The 20,333-nt window shown below is 43.6% G+C and overlaps 1 protein-coding gene across 4 annotated transcripts in view; it reads left to right on the top strand.

Moving 5' to 3' along the window:
- Nucleotides 1-443: 443 nt before the first annotated feature.
- Nucleotides 444-20,333, top strand: part of EXTL3 (exostosin like glycosyltransferase 3) — a 162,981-nt gene continuing 143,091 nt past the window's right edge. For 2 of the 4 annotated variants that reach the window (XM_075556459.1, XM_075556455.1), the window contains exon 1: nt 550-787. The gene's annotated coding sequence lies outside the window, so the exon portion shown is untranslated. Of the gene's footprint in view, nt 520-549; nt 788-20,333 lie in introns of those variants that run through there. The other 2 variants (XM_075556456.1, XM_075556460.1) reach the window with 2 other exon arrangements.

Here is a 20,333-nt window from a genome sequence, read left to right as displayed (position 1 = left end):
AAGTCGATTCCAACTCAGAGCAACCTTAAGCTCTATGAAATTCTGAACCTGTGAGAGTTCCTTGCAAATTCCCCATCACTCTTAGTGGACCAAACGTGGATTTTCCTCCGCTGACAGGTCCCTGCTTTCTCGAGTGTTACTGTCTTTCACTGACATAGAAGCGCTATGCAGCGAACACGGGCCTGCTGATCGTTGTCTGAGTTTTTCTTGGTTGCAACTCCAAGTCCGTCCCTTCGCCGGGGTCTGGGGTTCTTTTGGAACGGCGCCCGCCAGGGGTCAGAGCAGCCTCAGTTTTGGGGTTCTGGTTTCCCACAATGCACCGGCGCGGACACCGGGCGGGGATTTCAGCGAGCAGCGGGCGGGCGGCGGCGGGACCCTGCGGGCGCCGGGCGGGCGGGCGGGCGGACGGGCGCGCAGGGAGGGGCTGCGGGGCGCCGGCTGCCGTCGCCGTCCGCGGCACCCCTTCGCCCGGCGGCCGCCGCAGCCAGGGCGGCCTCTCCCCCCGGCGCTCCGAGCGAGGTAAGGGCGCGCTTCAGCATCGTCCCTTTGGGAGGAGGCGTGACGGCTTTCCGTCGTCGGGCAGCCAGAAGTCCCAAAACTGCGCGAGGGAAGGAGGGGCTCGTCGCTTCTGGGGCACCCGTTGGCGCCAAGGGGAGACTCTTTCAGAACTCTTCTGTGGGTCTCCCTCCCGGCCCCCCACGCCCCCGCTCTCTGCTGAACTTGAGGAAGCCCGAATTGTGCGGCTCTGCCAAGGCCATTCCAAGCCCTGGGCTCCGCCCGCAGGGAGGTGAGCGTGAGCGACAAGTTGTGTGGGCTGCGGCGCGCGGGCGAACCCGGGAACTTGGCGGGGGGTCGGCTTCGCCGCGCGGTGGGGGTCCCGGCCCGCGGCTGTCTCCGGGGTAACGCGGGGTCGCCCCTGCGGGCGCTGGCCCGTCCCACGCGCGCGGGAGGCAGCCGGGCCTGTGGTTAGAGCGCCCCCTGCAGGTCCCGACCCCCACACCTGTGCGCATCTTGCCGCCGCCCTCCCAGAACCGCTCACGGCGCGGCTGCCCTGGGTTTGGGATCCCCCACCTGGAGCAGACAGCAAGTGCCTTCACCTTGGTGTGGCTCCATCCCATCAGTCTCACTGCCTGATTCCCTGACCCCACTCTTGGATGCGTCACTGAGTCCCAGGCTGAAGGCTCCAAGCCGAAACTCGACGGTGACCCCAGCCTTGGCGACCTTTCCAAAAAGAACAAAACGAAACCCACTGCCATTGAATCCATCTGAGTCATAGCGACCCTCGAGGACAGGGTAGAACTCCTGTGGGTAACTCTTTACCGGAGAAGAAAGCCCATTGGTTCTCCCCTGGAGAGGATGGTTGTTTCGAACTGCTGACCTTGCTGTTAGCAACCCCACGCGTAACCACTGCCACAGGAGCCCCATTAGAAAGCTCGAAAGCACTTTGTTCCTTGAACCTATCCCTAAGGTGGAAAAAAAAGACAAAAATATTTTTAAGTCCATTTTCCTTTCAAAAGCTCTTACCCGATATTACATCCCTTTCATTAAACCGCAATTGATTTTACTTTGAAGCCCAAGCAGTTTCCTTTACTGTTTAGTAATAAAGACTGGTTAGGAAAGGTAACTAAGAGAAACTAGTGAATATGACCCTAATTACCAGATAAACTAATAGTAGAAAGTAGAAGATGGGAAATCAGACAACCTCAATTCTAGAACACGTCATCTAGTAAGAAGGCTGAACTGTGACGTTATTTCTGTTGTTCCTTCAATTTTTTGAATGTGATGAACGAATATACTGGTTCCTTTGATGTGCTAGGTGTCCCCTTTGAGTTGGGCTAATAAAGTAAGAACATCCTTTCAACTGCTATTTCTTTGCCAAGGAAAGAAAGTAAATTTAAGAGGTATCCAGGATTCTACCTCTTTTTAAAGCTGAAATTCTTAATGGTCCTAAACCCTGTCTTAACAGCAGTGTTAGTTTTCTGTCAAAATATGAAATTATGACTTGAAAGATTAAAAATAAGAGCAAATGGTCTTAGCTTGTATACATTAGTGATTTCCAGTGTGGTGTTCTTGGTTAACCCAAGTATCCACTGCCATCTAGTTGATTCTGACTCATCGCGACCTTATACCGACTTCCCTAGACTGTAACTCTTTATGAGAGCAGACGACCTCCTCTTTCTCCCCCAGAGCAACTGGTGGGTTTGAACTTCCAATTCTGAGGTTAGCAACCCAATGCCTAACTCACAACATCATGCAAAGATGGCTCCCTTGTTCCTGGGTCATGGCAATAATAAACCTAAAAGATGTAACCAAAATCTATTGAGTAATTAAAAATCACCAACTCTTTAGAGAGGTCTCATAAGAACTAGAGGACATACTTGGAAGCTTCAAAAGAATAAAGATATGTAAAAGTAAGATGACTTTGCCCAGTTGATTACAAGCATTAGTAAGCCCATCGCCAAGATATTAATATGCGATATCCACTGCCATCCATCTTAAGAAATTTAAAAAAATGATTGGGTTTCTCAAAATAAGTAAATCATGATACCAAGGGCTCAATAGAAAGTAAATGTTTAGATAATAATGATGGCAACCTATGTACAAATATGCTTGATACAATTGATGTATGGATTGTTATAAGAGCTGTAAGGGCCCCCAATAAAATGATCTTTTAATTAAAAAATTAAGTAGATCAAATATGTCTGCCTTTAGCCATAAATATAAGAGGGTTTTAAGAAGGCCATAGACAAATGGAATCAAATATGCATATTTTATTAACTTAAACAATGACCCTCTGTTTATTGACTTCAATGCCCTGATTACTTTGGAAAAGTTTCTGTACATGCAGCCATGCAACCTCCTCCTGTGCTATTTTACTAAGTATCTTCCTGTGCACAAACTTGTGGGTTCATTATGCATGTGGGCACAATATTTGGGGAAAAAGATCATAGTTTTAGTAGAATTTGAAATATTTTATTTCTTAGGCTAGCTCCTTCACAGTGATTAAAAAAACCGTCTGAAATGTATCCTGTTAAAAAAGAAAGAACCACCACCACCAGTAAATGGACTGGTTACCACAGGCGGAGCTTATAGGACTTGCGCACACAGGAGACTCCTCGTTAAACAGTCGTTCAGAGGGGTATCAGGCCCCTACTAAGTGCACAATAGGACTCATGGCTGTAGCCCCCTTCTAGTACAAACCAACCACGTGTAAGATCGTTAATGCCACCCAAGTAGGAGCCCAGAATACCCCTCAGAACCTAGGAAGCAAACATCACCCTCTAGAGACTTGTGTGGCTCCATTTAGAAGCACACCATCTATTTCAAAGGGGAAATGGGCATAAAAGTGAGTCCCTTAAAATGGTTTCCCTTCGACTGTAGCTGCGTGGCACTAATTTTAAAAAGCAAACACCTTTTTGGTAAATGATGATACTCTATTTGAATAACATTGTTGTTGTTGTTGTGTGCCTTTGAGTGGATTCCGAGTCTGATAGTGAGCCTGTATGACAGAGTCGAACTGCCCCCTAGGGTTTCCTTGGGCTGTTATCTCTACCGGAGCAGAGTCTTGTAATGAGGGCCTCACCAAGGGGTCACCCCAAAGGAGTCGGCGATCACAACTTTCTCATCGTAAAAAAACAGTACACCCGTTACTCATTCATGTATCTGTTCACTAAACAGCCTGGCACTGTGTTGGGACCAGGAATACAAAATGAATAATTTATTCCCTGACTTTCAGACGCTGAGCTAGTTAATGATGATATAGATGTGTGCTTGGTGCATTGATAGGTATCTGGTCCTGGCGCAGGGACTTCCGTTTCAGGGGGGCGAGGCTGGGAAAGGCCTTGTGGAAAAGTCAGGGCCCGACATTCATCTTAAAGGATGACTAGGTCTCAGGCAGAAGCAGAGTGAGGACGCTCCAGGCAGAGAGGGTGAGCATTCACAACTCACGAGGCAGCACTGCAGGTCGGTGCTGCCAGAAATTAAAAGTCGAGGCCTCTGTTGGTAAGAAACCAAGTTCCTGAGAGGTAAGCATTGGCTTATAGAAGACCTTTGAAGGGCAAAGGGGATTTTGGAAAACTTTAGCAGGAGATGGACGGGGGCAAAGAGGCAGGGAGAACTGTCGAGGGGCTACAGCGGTGAGGAGAGGAATGATTTGTAGCATTATGGTCACCTTTCTTATGTATTGTTTCATTCACTTTTCATAACCACAGTTTGCAGTGGCCAGACTAGGTTGAGTGTCTTCATTTCGTGAGTGCACAGCTAGGTACCTTGTCTACGTCAGCCCTAATCCTTTTGAGAAGACTGCAAAATAAGCACTGTTAGTCCATTTTACCGAAACGGAACCTGTCAGTCTCCTCTTGATGTTTTCAGCGGCTCCTCTCTGCCCTTGCAAGGCACATCTCAGGGCAGGGTCAGGACTAGCCCAAGCCCAGGGCCCAATGCAGGGCTCACTCTGAACCAGAAGGACAGCCTTCTCTAGAGAATAAGGCCAGACAACCCTGTGAGAAAATTTATTGTCGGTGTTGTTAGGAGCCAAGTGAGTCAACGCTAGCTCCAGCGTGAAGTGACCCTGTATAGAACTGAATGAAGCGCTATTGGTCCTGTGCCATCCCCACAGGCGTCATGTGTGAGCCCGTTGTGACTCATGGAGGCTGCAAACCTGTGTAGGAGCTGGTGGGTTCAAATCGCTGACCTTGTGGTTAACGGCCCCACATGTCACCCAGTATGACACCAGGGCTTACTAAAATGTCCAAGTATGGGCGCATCTCCATCTGGCAATGCCTCCCCAGCCAAGCAGGCCCGTCTTCTCATGCCATCTTGTGCATGCGTGTAAAAGTCCCATTGAACATCACGTTCTGATGAAATGATCAAGGACCAACAGCTTGTGACCAATTTGTGATGTGGAAGGGTAGGAAATGCAATTCAAATAATTAAATAATTAAAACAGACATTTCACAGAACCTGGCCCGAGGAAAGAATGCAGGCTGAATTCCGAAATGACAGATCATAGAAACAAAACTGGGTAGTACTAGAATGATTGTTTATTTAGTTCAACTCCCTCATTTTACACACGAGAACGCTGAGGCCCAGGATTATCAAGCGACTTCCGAAGGTTCCAGAGCAAGTTCAGGCAAAAGGAAAATAAACTGCTAAGCTAAAACCTATTTTCCTCTATCAGACAATTTAGTGCATTCTACCAACATGCACTCTAGGCTGACAGACAAAGGTATCGCCTGGCTTTCTTTAAAAAAAAAAAAAAATCATTTTATTGGGGGCTCAGACAGCAATGATCACAATACATACATACATCTGTTGTGTCAAGTACATTTGTATATATATTGTCATTGTCATTTTTTATCATTTTATTAGGGGCTCATACAACTCATCACAATCCATATATACATCAACTGTGTAAAGCACATTTGTACATTCATTGCCCTCATCATTCTCAAAACATTTGCTCTCCACCTAAGCCCCTGGCATCAGCTCCTCAGTTTTCCCACCCTTCCCCACTCCCCCCTCCTTCATGAACCCTTGATAATTTATAAATTATTATTTGCCTGGCGTTCTTTTTAAATAGAGAAACCAGGCTTTCCATTCTTGTTGCCCTGTAACTATCTGAGTGCTGCTGGCAGAGTGGGTTATGCATCGGGCTGCTAACCACAGGATTAGCAATTTGAAATCACCGCTCCGCTGGAGAAAGATAAAGCTTTCTACAGTCTCGGAAACCCACAGGGGCAGTTCTACCCTGTCTTGTAGGGCAACCATGTGTCGGAATCTACTTGCTGGCAGTGAGATTTGGAACCTGTCTTCTAGAACATCTGAGGTGTGGTGGGATATTTGTAACACATAATTGGAAAAATAAGGCACTAGATGGGCTTAAGAAAACAAACAGCTGATAAAAATCATAACATTACACTCACTGAAGGAATGGGAGTTCTCAGAATGTGGTGTCCAATGGCTGGCTTGGGGTGGGCATCAAGGTGGGAACTCAGTTGAATTCATTCATTGTCAGTTATCTGAAGGCCTACCATCTGCCAAATTAAAAATAGCCTCTTCCATTTCCAGCTTTTTGTTTTGTTTTAATCTGTAACAACTGTCTGATAGCTCCATTTTAGTTGCTCTGCTGAGTACCCTTTGTGTTAGTGTGGGTAGACTAGAGAAACAAATCCATGGACACACATATGTGTATAAGAATACAAGAGCATTGAACATCGAGAAAACATCCCAGATCAAGTCCGTAAGTTCGATATTAGCCCATATTTCTGATATCAATATATAAAGTCCTCTTCAGACTCACGAAACACATGTAGTTACCCCAATGCAGGAAGATCACAGGCCAGTGGGTAGAAAGTCTTTGGATCCAGTGTCATTGGAAACATCTCAATGTTGGCAGGGATCCCTCTGTGGCTTCTCCGGCTTCCGAGGACTGGTTGCGTCCATCTGGCTTGCCTTCTGCAACGTCTCCCAGGGTGCAGCAGAGAGAGTGGTGTCTTCCGCCTCCAAGGAGGAAGTACCAGATCTCCCAGAATTCTCAGGAGAAGGCCATGCCCATAGAAGTCTTATTGGCGATCTCCACATTGACAGCCTAGACAGCCCTTACACTCTCAATCCTTAAATTGACACCAGATTAGGTGACTACCCCACTCTTGGACATGAACTCCTAAATTATATAAACCTTCCTTCATAGGCTCATGAAAAGAATTAAATAAAGGGAAAGGTAGGGTTGGAAGGGAAGTGATTTGAGCTGAAGTGGGAAGGCGCCACATGCCAGAGAGAGTTGTGATTCCAAGGAAGAAGCCACTCAGTGCTAACAGATTCTACTTAGAACCTCGGAGTCCTTTCCAAGGACAGGGGTTTCCAGTGCTTGACTCCTGCAGCGAGGCTCAGAGTGATCACACAGCTGAGAACCCAAGCAGAGGCACAAGAGACTCCCCCCAGTAGAGAAAGACATGGAAGGAAGTGCTATCTGGGAAATAATCATTTTTATTATGATTATCTCATAATTAATGTGATGCCATTATCTTGAGACCTTTAAGGAGAAGTCAGGTTGCATATATGAATATGTTATATGCGTAAGTGTGCTTCAGCGTCTTGTTTTCAAGCTGACTCTGGAGCCCTGCGATAGCAGGATACGTGTGTTGGGCTACTGATCACAAGGGCAGCAGTTTGAAACCACCAGCCACTCCTCAGGAGAAAGATGAGGCTTTCTACTCCTGTAAAGAGTTACAGTCTCGGAAACTCACAGGAGGCAGAGCTACTTTGCCCTCCATCGTCGCTCTGTGTCAAAATCGACTTGATGGCAGCGGGATTTAGAACGTGCTTCCTTCTAAAACATCTGAGGTGTGGGATATGTGTAAAACATAATTGAAAAAATTAAGCACTGGGGCGGTTTAATAAAACAGCAGCAGAATTGAAACCACTGATGTAGTTCTATGGTCTTGGACAGACTATCGAACGTACTGTTGTTGGTGTGAGGTGCCTTTGAGTTGGTTTCCATGCGCAGGGATCCTGTGCACCACAGAACAAAGAAAGCACCGCCCCATCCTGCACCATCTTCACTGCCGTTCCTATGTTGGACCAGCCCATTGTTGAAGCCAGTGTGCCGGCAGTCCGCCAGTCTATTTCATTGAGGGTCTTCCTTCTTTTCACCGACCCCCTACCAAACATGATGTCCTTCTGCTGCTCAACTGTTTTTTAGGCAGATCTTAACAACCTTACAGTGTTGTGAGAGTGAGAACCAGTCATTAGTCTGGTCATTCAACCACCACCAAGGGTCCACTCAGTATCAGCATTGTATTTGTACCAGGAAAGGATAAAGCTGAGTAAGATGTGATCTTGTCCTTGAAAGATTAATAATCTATGGGATGGAGGGAGACAAACCAGTGCAGTAAGGTGGTAAAGGGGCTGTGCTGGGAGTGTGGGGGGTGGGGAGCCGCGAGGGCACACAGAAGGAAGAGTACTACATTAGTACCAGGCACAGTGCCTGGTAGATAGTAGGCACGCGGGAGGGGATAACTGTTTTTGTATTATAAAACATAAAAACGATCACAGAGGTAGAGCAGAAATAAATCCTACTAGGGCCTTAGGCTGAGATGATTGGGCAGGGAATTTGGCTGTAGTTTTCTTGGAAGCCACAATATAAAAGGAAACAGGTTAGGTTACATCCTTGTCTTCTGGCAAGTATACAGATTCAATTAGAGAGAGGAGTTTTGTTTTTCTTTCCCCTACCACCAAACCCAAGGAAAGATTTATCCCACGGCTTCTCTTGAACACAATTTTGAAACTCTGGATACGATCCATAAGGACATTTTATGGACAACTCAGAAAGCATCATATAGATGAATGGTTTTTATTCTGTAGCATGGTTTCACCTTCAACGGAAATGATCTGGACTGGAGTCATCACTGAATGAATGAAATGCTTTCTGTTTGAATCCCGTAATGTTAGGATTCCAGGATATTGTAGTGTCAGGGTTCTGGGAAGATCACTTCAAGAAGTTCCCATAAGGGTGAGACATCATAGGGAACCTGGGAAGTGTACAAAATTGGATAGCAGACTGGGAAAAGATGTTTAATAGTGTGTTCGGTTTTTTCATTTTACTGTGCTCATGGGGTAGAAGGTCTCGTGACCAAAAAAGAAGAACTAATTGATCCAACAAGTGTTGAAGCTGTGAAATGAGCATAAAGTAAGTCATCTAGTCTTGACACAAGAGAGCTGGCACCAGGGATGGTAATGGTGGCCATTACCTGCCTGGTCAGGGATTAACAAGCAGCCAGTGAGAATAGTTTCAGTAAGCTAGTGAGGAGATAGCATGATGTAGTGGGGAGAGTATAGACTTTGAGGGTAGATAAATGTGCTTCAAATGATTCTTCTGCTACTCCATGTGTGGTTTTAAAAATTACTTAATTATTCTCTTCCTTAATAGGAGACTAATATTGACCTTGGTATGAGCTGTTGTATAGGTTTGATATAAGGTGTATAAGGAACAATAATACATGATACTAATAATAAAGAGCAAGCAAACTCACTGCTATCAAGTTGCCTCTGACTCATGGCGACCCTGCAGGACAGGTTAGAACTGCTCTGTGTTTCAGGACCGTAACTCTGTAATGGAGTAGAAACCCTCATCGTTCTCCTACAGAGAAGCTAGTGGTTTCGAACTGCTGTCCTCTCAGTGAGCAGCTCAATGAGTAATAACTACACATCCAGGGCTCCTTAATAATAATGTTATGGTTGTTGCTGTTAGGTGCCGAGTCAGTTCCAAACCATAGTGACCCTGTGCAGAACAGAACACTGCCATCCATCCTCACAATGGTTCCCATGCCTGAGCCCACGGGTGCAGCTGCTGTGTCCACCCTTCTCACTGAGGCCCTTCCTCTTTTTAATTTGCCCCTCCACTTTACCAAACAGGATGTCCTTCTCCCAGGATTGGTCTCTGCTGACAGCAGGTCCAAAGTATGTCTTGCCATTCTTGCCTCTAAAGATAAGAAGTACTTCTTCCAAGACTGATCCATTTGTCCTTTTAGCATTAAATTCTTTATTCATTTAGCAATGTTCTTTTCCAGCATTACAATTCAAATGCATCAATTCTTCTTCACCTTCCTTATTTAAGGTCCAGCTTTCACATGCACGTGATGCAACAGAAAACACCATGGCTTGGGTCAAGTGCACCTTAGTCCTCAAAGTAACATCCTTGCTTTTTAATACTCTAAAGAGGTCTTGTGCAGCAGATTTTTAAAAAATGAAATGTATCTTTTGGAATCTTGTCTGCTGTTTCCATGAGCATTGATTATGGATCCAAGCAAGAAAAAATCCTTGATAACTGTAACCCCTTTTCCATTTATCGTGACATTACCTATTTGTCCAGTTGTGAGGATTTGGGTTTTCTTTACATTGACTCAATCCACACTGAAGGCTGCAATCCTTGATCTTCATCAAAAGTGCTTCAAGTCCTCTCTTTCAGCAAGCAAGGTTGTGTTATCTGCACATCTCATGTTGCTAATAAGCCTTCCTCCAATCCTTATGCCACACTCTTCAGATAATCTCGCTTTTCTGATGATTTTCTTAGTATACAGATTGAATAAATATGGCGAGAGGCACACTTCCTGATTTTTTTCTCACAAATAATTTATATTTATTACTTAAATGCATAATATTTGAGATATGAGTTCAATAAACTATACTATAAAATTAATTATTTAAAAATAATTTTATTGGTGACTCATACAACTCTTATCACAATCCATACATCCATCCATTGTGTCAAGCACATTTGTACATTTGTTGCCCATCATCATTCTCAAAACATTTTCTTTCTACTTGAACCCTTGGTATCAGCTCATTTTTCCCCTTCCTCCCCCACCCTCCCTCACAAACCTTTGATAATTTATAAATTATTATTTTGTCATGTCTTACACTGTCCGATGTCTCCCTTCTCTGTTGTCCGTCCCCCAGGAAGGGGGTTATACGTAGATCATTGTGATTGGCTCCCCCTTGTTCCCCCACCTTCCCCTTCCCCTCCTGGTATCTTTACTCTCATTATTAGTCCTGAGGAGTTTATCTGTCCTGGATTCCCTGTGTTCTAGCTCTTATCTGTACCAGTGTACATGCTCTGGTCTAGCAGGATTTGTAAGGTAGAATTGGGATCATGACCCTTCCTGATTTTAAACCTTGACGCACACTCTTCCTGATTTTCAACCATGGGTGTTCCCTTATTCTACTTGCACAACTGCCTCTGGATCCACATACAAGTTCCACATAAGCACAATAAAGTGCTATGGGACTCCCATTCTTCTTAAGATTATCCATAGTTTATTATGATCTACATAGTCTGATGCCTTTGCATGGTCAATACAACACAAGTAAACATCTTTCTGTTATTCTCTGCTTTCAGCCAAGATGCATCTGATATCAGCAATGAGATCCCTTGTTCCACATCCTTTTTCGGAAGTCAGCCTGAACCTCTAGAAGCTCCCTATGTACTGCTGCAGCCATTGTTGGATGATCTTCAGCAACATTTTACTTGCATGTGGTATCAGTGATATTGTTTTATAGTTTGAGCATTCTGTTGGGTCACCTTTCTTGAGAATGGGTACAAATATGGGGCTCTTCCAGTCAGTTGGCCAAGTAGCTGTCTTCCAATTTTCCTGGTATAGACAAGTAAGTGCTTCCGATGCTTCACCAACTTATTGAAATCATTCAGTTGATAGTCTATCAATTACTGAAGCCTTGTTTTTGGATAATGCTTTCAGTGCAGCTTGAACTTCTTTCTTCAGCATCCCTGATTCTTGCTTATATTCTGCATCTTAAAAAATGGTGGAATGTTGACTAGTTTTTTTTTGGTATAGTGGTATTCTTTATGCGTATTCTTTCCACCTTCTTTTGATGCTTCCTGTATTATCAAATATTTTGCCCATAAAATCTTGAAATATTTCAACCCAAGGCTTGGATTTTTCTTGAGTTCTTTAAGTTTAAGATATGTTGAGAATGTTCTTCCTTTTTGGTTTTTTAATTCTAGGTCCTTGCACATATCATTATAATATTTGACTTTGTCTTCTTGAACTGCCCTTGGAAATTTTCCAGTCAGCTCTTTGGCTTCACTCTTTTGTCCATTTACTTTAGCTGCTTATTCTACAATTAACCGCAAGTTTCAGAGTCTCTTCTGACATGTACTTGGATCTTTTCTTTCTTTCCTGTCTTTGTAGTGACCTTTCCTTTTGTCATGAATGATGGTCTGGATGACCTCTCAGAGCTCATCAGGTTTTCTGTCATTAGTGTCCAATGGGTCAGATCTCTTCTTGAGATGTTCTCAGAATTCACGTGGGATAGACTCAGGGTCGTGCTTGTCTCATAATAATAGTAGCTACCAATTAATGAGGCACCATGCCAAACATTTTGTATACATGATTTCATTCCACTCAATTCTATCAGGTACAATATAGCTGGCACTTTGATTGTACCCCGCAAATGGCGTGCTATTAGTAGCAGGTACAGTATTAAACCAGTTAACCAAAAGTGAGAAAGGCCATTTTTTCCTCTGAGAATTAGTGCCTAGAACAGGGTCAGCAAACTAGCCTATGAGCCCAACCTGGCTTTTTTTTTTGTATAGTCTATGAGCTTAAGAATGGTTTTTTTGTTTGTTTGTTTTTAAGAATGGTTTTTATATTTCTTAAATAGTGGGAAGAATTTAAAAAGAATATTTCATGACTTCTGAAAATTATATGAAACTCAACTTTCAGCGCCCAGAAGTGACATTCTTTTGGAAAGCAGCTGTGCCCCTTGTATATGTGGCTGCCTTTGTGCCTTAAAAGCAAAGGTGAGTAGCTGTGACAGAGACTGTATCAGGCCGGGTTGACTAGAGAACCAAATTCAGTGACACTGAATGTGAAAGAAAGAGCTTTATATCAAGAAGTAATTACATATCAAGCAAATATCCCAGCCCAGTCTAGATTAAGTCCATACTAGTCCATAAATTCCTCCTCAGAGTCGTGCAGGCACATGCAGTGATGCAGAATGCAGGAGGAGCACAGGCCGGTGGGTGCAAAGTCTGGCAGATCCAATGGCAGTGGAAGCACCACAGGGCTATCACAGGTACCCATGTGGCTCATCAACAGGAAGGTGAAGGAAGACACAGAGAGAGGGGGAGGTTCCCAGGACCCTCCTTATAAGAAGGTCATGGCCACACAGAGGTACCACAAGGATGTGACCTGATTAACAGGCTAGACTCCACCCCTACACTTTTATAACTTCAAGTTCGCCCCAAAATTGCCAGAGAGACCATATGGCCCAAGAAGCCTAAATTATACCGGCCACTTTACAGAAAATGCATATGCATACCTGATCTAGAACAAGACCCCCAGGGCCAGCTAGATGGCAGAAATTCAGTCAAGTTCATTATTAGTAAGACCACCCAGGAGTTAGTACTAAAAAATGGAGTCTAGAAGGAGGAAAAACCCCATCTGGTCTCATGTTTGGGCCAGTGGATTAAAGGGATGGTAGGCTCTTCTAGTGCCAACATGAACAGGGTTTGAAGAAGTCAGCTTGAGCTCGACCATCTCTGGGCTCTGTACTTAAATCATTCTGGGGCAAGAATGTGGTTAAGTAAGCTAATTGTGAGCTGATCATTTTTCTGCGTCTGTATACTGTCCCCCACACCCTTAAAGAGATTGAACCAAGATACACCCTATCCTAATTTTCACTCATCAACGTAGCAAATGTAATTATAACCACAGGTGTAAACCAAACCCAACTCATTCCCTTGTAGGTGATTTGACACAGTGATACTAGAGAACTTAGTAGGACTGACTACTCCACAGGGATTACAAGCCTGCAAATATTTATAGCAGCCGACTGTCTCATTTTTCTCTCATGAAGTGGTTGGTGGATTCAAACCACTGACCTTTTGTTTATCAGTGAAGCACTTAACCACTGTACTATCAGAGATTAAGGCTAGCAATATTGATTTAAAACTAAATCAAGGGGAAAAGTGATGGATTCACTCCTGGATCAGGATAAAGTCCAAACTTCTTAACTATGCTTAAGCAATATATTGTATAATCTGGTCATTTTTCACTTGTTTAGACTCATCTCCCAGACCCTTCCTACATATATGCTTCACTCATACTATGCATTTATTAATCTATTTGCCTTATTTTTCATTTTTAAAACAATTAAAAAATTGTAAAGTAGATAGGGATTTACATTTCAGATGACTAACTTGGTATTCAACCATTAACTACTCATCAGCTTCCCTGTTCTGTGCATTTAGAGCACCCTGAAATAAGCCTGATTTGCACCTCATGCTTTTTCATACTTTGCTGTGCCCTCTACTTCCCACCCTTCCTCACCTTCACTGACGAAGAAATCTTCATCCTCCCAAACTGCAGAAATGCCACCCCCTCTGCGAGGCCTTCCCCGACTCTTCCTACCCGTCTTGGAAGAAATCCCTTCTGCCTTCTGAGCTCTATTCTTTCTCCTGTCATGGCACATGCTACTCTGCATTGGCAATTGTTTAAGTGTCTGGCAATTGTTTAAGTGTTTAGGGGTAGTGTTAGCACTTTACATTGCTCCCGAGACACGGTCATTTAGAAAGGATGAAAGTTGAGGAGGATCAGAGAACTTCCAAGGAAGGAATGAACTTCCTAGCTCAGAAACTGGGGAATGAAATGAGCAGATCAGTGGGAACTCAGAATAGGAAGCAAGAAAAAAGAAAAAGGAAACAGAGTTCCTGCCTAGGTTTTTTATTTGGTTTTTCTTTACAAGATTGTTGAATAATTTAGTAGGAAATAGCTTCAACAATAAAAGCAGAAAACACTGTTCCAACAGGGTATTTGTGTCAGACCTCTCTGAAGATACATATCCCGAGACAACACAGTAATTAAGAGAAAGTGTTTCAGGCGAGGCAGGGGCAATATAGTCTTAAAACTCTTCTGGTGATAAAAAATAATAAAAGGCTAGCCCTTGAGCTGAGGGCTTTCAAACAGATGTCTCACGTGAGCTCTTATCATTCCTGACTGGAGAGTCGAGTCTTGAGACTGAAGAGACCTTATCTAGTAACCACGTGCGTCTGCTGGATCCCAGGCGTCTATCTGCTTATCAAAGTACTGCCGCCAGTAGCTCTGAGCTCTTTCTGCAGTCGTCACTGCCGACTCTGCTTTTAGAGGCACAATTTGAGGCTCTGGTTTTCCATCTGGATTTGCGATCCTCTTTAGGTGGATTGGATCTTCTTAAGTACTTGATGTTCAGTCATACCATTTTATGAAATCTTCGTGTGGTTTAATGCCATCTGCTTGGCAGTTTATTAAGCAGAAAAGATAAGTGTCCTATCAGCAAACTGATAAGTTCCTTTTTTAGATCATTTTAATAAGAATGTCCACATACTGGTGTGACTCATTTGTAAGAGAGCTTCTTATAAATCAGCTCTTTTGCTATAATCTAACATATATTTTTATATTCCACCTTTTCTTCAACTCTCCAGAGTAGAACTATGGTAGAACTCTGGAGTGATTTCTGTCCTCAGCTTATAGCAGGGGTCTTCAAACTACAGTCCGCAGGCCACATGCAGCCCACTGAGGACAGTTATCCGGCCCACCGGGTGTTTTTGCCCTGTTTTGTTTTTTACTTCAAAATAAGATAGGTGCAGTGTGCATAGGAATTTGTTCGTAGTTTTATTTTAAACGATAGTCTGGCCCTCCAACGGGTCTGAGGGACAGTGAACTGGCCCCCTGTTTAAAAAGTTTGAGGACCTCTGGCTTATAGCTTCCAATCATTCCGTCTGTATTTTCCAAGTTGACTCTTTGTTCAAAGCAGATTTTCAAATGGTTTTTACTCTCCTGATGCCTCCCAAGCTCCCCTCATTCTCAAGAAGGACCTAGCTTTCGGCTTTATGGAGGAGATAGAGCCCATCAGGACTGTAACTTTGTTCAGTTCCTGCAGCCACCCTTCGATCCCTTACTTTTGCACACATCCCTCCCCCAGTCTGTCCTCCCTTCCCGCTGAAGCGTTGCCCAACACTTGAATGAGGGCCAGTCTCTAAAGTCTTCAGACTGGCTTGGGCTCTAGGCTAGGGTATTCTCTCAATTGTTTATTCCCTTCTCTGAATTCTCATCATAGCTTTTAGGCCTTTTTCTATTTCATCCATCTAAAATGTAGGTTCCTCTTACAAATCTGGCTAGACCAGAGGATGTACACTGGTACATATAGGAACTGGAAACATAGAATTCAGGACAGATGACTCCTTCCGGAACAGTGGTGAGAGTGGCAATACCAGGAGGGTGGAGGGAAAGTGGGATAGAAAGGGGGGAACAGATTACAAGGATCTACATATAACCTCCTCCCTGGGGGATGGACAACAGAAAAGTGGGTGAAGGGAGATGTCGGATAGTGTAAGATATGACAAAATAATAATTTATAAATTATCAAGGGTTCATGACGGAGGAGGGAGTGGGGAGGGATGGGAAAAATGAGGAGCTGATATTAAGGCCTCAAGTAGAAAGCAAATGAGGATGGCAACAAATGTACAATTGTGTTCGACACAATGGGTGGATGGATGGATTGTGATAAGAGTTGTACAAGCCCCCAATAAAATGATTTAAAAAATATACGTTCCCGAACTTATTTGACTTACTACCCCTCTTTTCAATAAAAAAAAACCAGAACAAAAAACAACTCAGCGCCCCCACTGGGGATAAAAAATGTTTGTGCTATAGCTCATAATCCATGATAAAATGCTTTTGTAGTTCCTCCTTCACCCCTGATCATTCTAGAACCCCACAGGGTGATATCACCCACTTTGGGGAACACTGGTCCAAAATAATACTCTCCTCACATTACCCACTAGCAACGCTCCCTACACAATTCAACTTCTTGACTTTGTATTGTTCATGTTCAGCAGTGTATAGACCCAGATGGAGGCTAGATTGAGAATAGCTTTAAATTTTGTTTAATGTAGACAAATATGTGTGTTAGTCTGGGTACTTTAAAGAAACAAATCCTCAGAAAGTCATATCAGAGAGAGTTTTATATAAAGGTTAAGTGTGCATCAAAAAAACATCCCAACCCAGTGCTGCTCAAGCCCACAAGTCCAACATTAACCCATATGTCCAACACCAATCCACAAAGTCCTCCATCTCACAAAACAGATGTAATGATGCTGACTGCAGGAGGAAAACTGAGTTAGTGAATGTGTAAGCATCTCAGCGCTGGCAGTGGTTGCACACGGGTGCTCTAGCACTCAAGGCTGCATCAGGGTAGGTCCATGAGGCCTCTCCACAGGGATGTCTTGCAGGAAGTGGGCCTTGCCAGCTAAAGCAGGGAACTGGCTAAGAGCTGCAACCTGGTCCGACTGCACCCTGGCCAGAAAGCAAGAGACCCAAGAACTAAAAAGGCAAGGCTCACTGAGCCATTTATCCCTCCATCCTTCAATTAACCCCACATGTGTTTATCAGCCAGGTTGGCACAATAAACTAACTCAATATGCTTGATGCAATTTATGTATGGAACATTATAAGAGCTGTAGGAGCCCCCCAATAAAGTGAGCTAAAAATAAATAAAAATCAGGGGAAAAAAAGACGTGCAATTATCATCAAAATCAACTTTATAACATTTTCTTCATTCATGTCCTCATCATTATTAGCTCTCATTTCCCCCCAATCTCCCCTGCCATATTCCCAAGGAATTATTAATCCAGTTACTGTGTTAATAGAATTACCTATCCTGGATTTCATATGCAGAAAACATTTGAAGACAGACAGACAAATACACTAATAACAATAATAAAGTAGAACAGATAAGAACCTAATAGAAAAGAAAGCAGAAAATACTAAAAACTAGATCAAATTTAAATGGACCATAAGGGATATTAAATGATAGGGTGCTAAATTTTAACCTAATTACATGTACACCAATTCCCTTTCCAATGCATTCTGCATGCTCGAAAGGCTAATCACATCCCTGGCCCATGGTCGGGGGGTGGGGGTGGGGATTCACCAGGGGCTTAATCCATACGGATTTCCTCTTCACTTTTCCAAACTGAAACCCATGGGGGTGGTGAGCAGGCTGCGCCATGGACGGGAACAACTGGGGTCAATAACAAGGAGGATCTAGGATCAGAGGTGGTGGTGGTGGTGGTGGTGAAGCAACAGCAAACTGGATAAGAGGAGGTACCAAGAGGCAGAAATAAGGGGAAAGTGACAGTGGGGCACAGGAAGGACAAAGGAGGCAATGCAATGGATAGCGGTATAAAAATAGTGGTGTACATATGTAAATACATTAATCCACAAAAATAGAGGTATTGGCCCATGTACCTATATTATATGGCAATACACTGAGGAAGGGGATGGACTTTTGGGCCTTTGCTCAGACCCTCCCTCAATACAAGAACACTTTGTTCTTACCAATCGGTAGTCTGAGATGTTCACCAACATAATTGCTGAAGACAAAACGGGTACATAAGCAAATGTGAAGAAGGCAAATGGTACCTGGCTATTAAAAGATACAGCATCTGGGATCTTAAAGACTTGAAGTTAGACAAGCCACCATTCAGTAGTGGAGCAACAAGTCTACACTGGAGAATCACACTGCCAGTGTGATCATGAGGAGTCACAGGGACCGGGTAAGAGGCATCAGCAGACACTTAACAAGCAAAAACATATTGTTGAGAATGAGGGGAGCTGGAACAGAGATCCAAAGCCCCCCTGTAGACAGTGGAACAATCCCCACAGAGGGGTCAAAGGGAGTCACCAGGGTGCAGTAAAGCATGGATGAAACACACTATATTCCTCTGGCTCCTTGAGGCTTCCTCACCCCCCACTGCCATGACCCCAGTGCGGCTTCTCAATTTACACTAGACCGGAACATGGACACAGGTACAGAAAGGGATGGGAGCTCACGACACACACAATCCAGGAACAGGAGTGGGAATAGTGACACCAGAAGGGTAGGGAGAAGAGGGGGAGAGTAAGGGAGAAAGGGGGAACCAATTGCAATGGTTGACACATAACCATACACCCCTCTCCAGGGGGAAGAACAACAGGAAACCTGGGGGAAGGGAGACAGCGGTCGGTGTGAGAGATGAGAGTGCCGAATCCTAACCACTAGACAACCAGGGAGCGTAGTGAGAGTTGAAAATAATCACAATGTACAATCTATCGGGGGGTTATGAGAGTGGGGGCGTGGAAGAGGGGGAAAGAGCTGATACCAAGGGTGCAGTAGAAAGTAATGTCTAGAAAAGAGTGAGGGCAACATGTGTACAAACATGCCTGATTCAATTGATGTATGGATTGTGGTGAGAGTTGTACGAGCCCCCAATACAATGGTTTAAAAAAATGGGTCAAAGGGAGATCAAATGATAAACTTTTAACTTTTGACCTAAGTACGCCTGCCAGAATGCTCTCTGTATGATAACAGGGTTATTCATCTTCTCCTGAGCCCTGGGCCTGGTGAACATCTCCCTAGAATCACTTCCAAGTCTCAACGTATGCAACACTCTGTTGAGGAAAACCTTAGAACATTCTATTTGCTCCATCTTTACGCTTTCCACAAAACAAATAAACAGCAACAAAAACCCGGTGGTGTTGAACTGATTCTTATTCTTGGCAACCCCGTGTGTGTTAGTTGAACTCTGTTCAATAAGGTTTTCAATACTTTAGATGTAGATCGCCAGCCCTTTCTTAGGAGGTGTCCCTGGGTCAGCTTGAATGTCCAGTCTTTTGACTAGCATCCAAGTGCCTTACCATTTGACCCGCCCCACCCCCCAGATTCTGAACTTACCATACTTACTGTAGTTGCTTCTGAAATCATTGGCATCGTTCTGAAGACTGTAAGGTCCCCGCAGGCAGACATTTCCTCTGTTTTGTAAAAGACCGTATCTGTCCCCAGCATCCCAGAGTAAACATCTGATTCAAAAAATACTTGTCGCATTTTAAAATAAACTACACTAATGCACTAGGTGATTTTCTCATACTTTCCTACCGTTTAGAATCTTTAATTCCACCAACTACTAGAAACCCTGCTGATTCTCCTTTTTCGATGCTTATTGATCCTCCTTAAGGAAGAGTGGGGTCTTAATGTTGAAAAGAGTCTTACCAACCATCTAGCTCTAATCCACTTCATTAGAAAGATTAAACCAGGAGGGTCAGAGGGATTCAGCAACTTGCTGAATCACAGAACTACTTACAGCTGCTTAGTTGGCTTTCCCCACCCCTCCCAAGCGGATTAACACGTTTAACAGACTAAGGGAAAATATTGCCCAGAGCCTCAGATGCTTTACTTATTAAAATGCACTTACTGCCCTTCACATCTCAGTAGATTTAAATTTAAGAGTTTTTCAGGATGAAAATGACTACCATGTCTATGGAGACTGGGTAGCCTCTAGAGTTCCTCCTTTACAGATGGAGTTTATATCGTTATGTAAACATTCACCCTCGATCATATTGCCCATAAATAGCTAGAAGTTACATGTTTTCTTCATTTGTGCCACAGTTTCCCCTCAGAAGGGCAATCACTTAGTAGATGCAATCTGGGTTTGATCATTTGAGAAATGCCCGTGTTACAGAAAAATAGGAATAGATCTCTATTTAACTCTTTGTGTTAAATTAATTTCCCCTCTGAAATTCATTGGTGTCATTTTGAAGTTTGAGTTTGAAAAAGAGGATAGTTTCTAGAAAAATTAAGTTGAGGTGTTGAAGCTACTGAGTAGGAGTAAATTTCTAAAAATAATTATGATAGAATTGAGAAAGGGCAAGACTATTTTTTTCAAATAAATTATTTTATTGAGTGCTCTTACAGATATTATAATAATCCATACATCAATTTTATCAAGCATATTTGTA

Source organism: Tenrec ecaudatus, chromosome 8 (genome assembly GCF_050624435.1).
Source record: "Tenrec ecaudatus isolate mTenEca1 chromosome 8, mTenEca1.hap1, whole genome shotgun sequence".
NCBI classification, from domain to species: domain Eukaryota; kingdom Metazoa; phylum Chordata; class Mammalia; order Afrosoricida; family Tenrecidae; genus Tenrec; species Tenrec ecaudatus.
The sequence above is the reverse complement of the archived record's forward strand: the minus strand, read 5'-3'. Positions and strand labels throughout refer to the sequence as shown.